We start from the raw sequence: 3,365 nt of genomic DNA, 5'->3' as shown, positions 1-3,365 counted from the left end.
TGTGTGAGGCACTGAAGCATGTTTAGCTGGTTTGGGGTTTTGGAAAGATCTTTGGAGTTTTTTTGTAAGCAAACAAAAGTTCTGTTTACATCCTTGAGGTCTGACAAATATGTGAAGTGCATTTTCTACCACATTTAACATTTGCAAAGCTGATATTATTTTCTTCTTCTCTGCTTTTGCTGGTGGATTGCAGCATTTCTTGGCACATTACTGCCACCTGTAGATCAGGGGAATAGTATGAGACCAACGGTAGAAACCATTGACTGTACACAAAGATGGACGTAGCCTCTGTGATGTCACCCACAGGTTTCTGAGGAGGGGTTTTGAAGCTCAGACTGAGCTGCTCCACTGTTGCTATCCTGGGAGAGGCTGACTCCACCTAACAGCAGCTATCGGGTCACCCAATTCACGTAAAGTTGTAAAGTTTTAAAGTTGTAAAGTTGGACATTTTAACATGGGAGTCAATGGGGATTGACTCACTGTTGGAGCCAGACTCTATTGGTCATTAGAGGAACTGCAGGTTTTGGTACTTCAGTGTTGGCCTCATTTTCCAGCTTCAGAGGTTGATGCTTGGTACGACCATGTATTGCTTCATCCATGTGCACGTGCACAAAATAAACAAAACATGGATCCACGCATAGAAAAACTGTTCCGTCTAAAAGCAAGGAGTCTTTTCCAACAAAAATATGAAGTGAGCACAAAACAAACTCAGGTTTTAGTCAAGCCAGAGAATCAGATGTGAAACCATCTTTGGTAATTCTTTATTTTACATGTGTGTTATGTCTGCAATGCTACAATCATTTCCTTGAAAACAGGAACAGATGGTATTCAATTGGTACACTTAATTAATTCCTGTTAATTGCTAGTGTTACCTGATTTTTTTTAGTCCACAGATGGTCAGATTCAAAAATGCGAATAATAATATAACTTGTATGGTGAAGAGAAGGTTTTCAGTTTCAAATCCTCTCCTCCCTTTATGTACCAAATCGGGGGAAGAGCAAAGTGAAAGTAACCGCCCATGGTTACTATGTACCAAATGGGTTTTTGCTCATTTAATTAAAAATTTGTTTGGGAATATGCGCCACTAAAACACATTATCAGCTGACATGATAAGGGCCTTAGGGTGTGTCCTGCATTACCTGATGCTGAGGCCCTGTCTAATTTTAAATCATTTAATTACTTTAGCCTGAGGCTCTCAGGAAGAGCAAGAAGATGAAGATGAGAAGAAGCATTTCCATCACTTCAACCCTAACCCACAATCCAACATGTAAGTACACTTGAGTGTTCACAGTTAATGTCACTACATTATGGACAGTTCTACAAAGATCCACAGTCAAACTTCTGTCTCATTTGCAGCCAGTGAAACACCTGCCCAGCTGGACTGAGGTCAGGAGGTTACCTTCTACATACAAGTGTGCACTACTGTAATTATAGATACAGCAGTGAACAGCAATACCAAAGTAAGTACAAGAGTGAAGAGTAAAGACAAAACATATCAACACATTTGTTCATTCATACTTCAGCTTGCCTTTAATTGAGCCATAGAGTAACAAATCAGCCGTACGCGCTATGGTTAGCTGACATTTAGCGACAACAGTTAGCGACCACAGTTAGGTTAGATTGTCCAGTTTCACTCATTTATCGTCACATGAGGTAAAGTACATCAAAATACATGTTATCTTACAAGACATGCAATTTTTACACATCTTTTATGTATTATGTATATTGTAATAAGTGTCTACAGAGCAGTGTTTATTTTTGGCAGTACTTTCAGTTTTGTCAGTTTGTATTGTTTGAAGTAGTTTAAAAGTATGGTGGCCCTGAGAGCTCAATGCACTGCAACTAAAGAAAACACATAACAGATAAAACACAATCCAATTCAGAAAACATCATCATTTCTACAACACATGCCCTGAAATTACACACAACACAACGATGGTCTAGCTCGATCAATGTAGGGTACAGCTACTGTATCAATGTTTGTCTGTTGAGGACTAGGGGATATTATTAAAAGAAAACAGTGAAGGTTGAATTTACAGTGGGTAAAAGTACAAGTCCTCCCACTGTACAAACGCCAAACGGTACCAACAGTTTTGGCAACGCCTCACTATGACAACCTGGTAATGAGAGCAGGAACACACTGCCTGCCGTTGACGAACTGCTGCGGAGAAGCATGTGTGTGTGTGTTCACACCGGCTGCATCTCTGCTGCGTTGCTGCTGCTGCTGCTGCTGCTGAGGTTCTATCTCTCTACAAAGAGTTTTACAGATTACTGCAATGTTGGATTTCTTTTCATGATAAATTAATTTCTGATTTATTTCTGACAGAAAAGTCACTAAAATATCAAAGTCTCCACATGCAGCTGCTAAAATGGTTAAAAAATATGTTTATACTTTTTCATGTCTGTATCATATTCAGATTCACCCTAGACAGAGACAACTATAGTGGAAAGTGTCAGTTTTATATGTTGATGCTATGATGTGAATATGACATCAACTTCTAAATGTGTCACACAGGTAGTGTGTCCGCTCTAACCTGTTAACATGGACGCCGAAATTAAAAACCAAGACATTCAGCAGCCGCCACTCACATACTCGCCACATATCCAGTGTGTTCCTGGCCTTAGAAGACATAAAGATTAAAAATGCATTACAAAACTAGACTAAAATGTCTAGAATATTTATTTTCTTCATAAGTCTAAGATTTAAACAAGGATGACTATATAATACCACATAGTCAAATTGATGTGGTAACAGAAAGAGCTGCAGATTTAACACCAAAAGCATTAGTGGTCAGAGCCCTGATACTAGTATTGGTAGCAGTATCGTTTGTATCAGTGGTGGACTAATACTATGTTGAGATTGACAGTAGTGTCAGTACTATTCAACTGGTGTCCTACAGAGCTGTGCAGTTCAGTGGGGCTTATATACACAGGGGAGTGCCTGCTATAAAGCCAGTCAGCCAGTGGGGGGCAGTGCAGTGTGTCAGGTTTTTAGACTGTGTGTGTGTGTGTTTGTATGTGTGTGTGTGTGTGTGTGTGTGTGTGTGTGTGTGTGTGTGGTATTTGGAAATCTCTTTACTTCATGTTGAGTTAATTTTATCCAAACTACATTGCTACTGTCACACACACATGCATGCACACACACACACGCCACACACACACACCACACACTACTGCATTTCATACAAATTCTGCACCTTCTACCAAGGGGATTAAATGTACCTAGTTTTGTAGTTACTAGTTATATTTAATCCCCCTTCTCCTGCAATAACACAGCAGTAGTATTGAATATCTGGTGCAATAATGATTGTGCAACATACTTTATAGCGGGAAGTCGAGGTTAGCACAGTTTGACTGACCCCCTA

Source organism: Seriola aureovittata, chromosome 17 (genome assembly GCF_021018895.1).
Source record: "Seriola aureovittata isolate HTS-2021-v1 ecotype China chromosome 17, ASM2101889v1, whole genome shotgun sequence".
Taxonomy (NCBI): domain Eukaryota; kingdom Metazoa; phylum Chordata; class Actinopteri; order Carangiformes; family Carangidae; genus Seriola; species Seriola aureovittata.
This window is presented reverse-complemented; position numbering follows the sequence as displayed.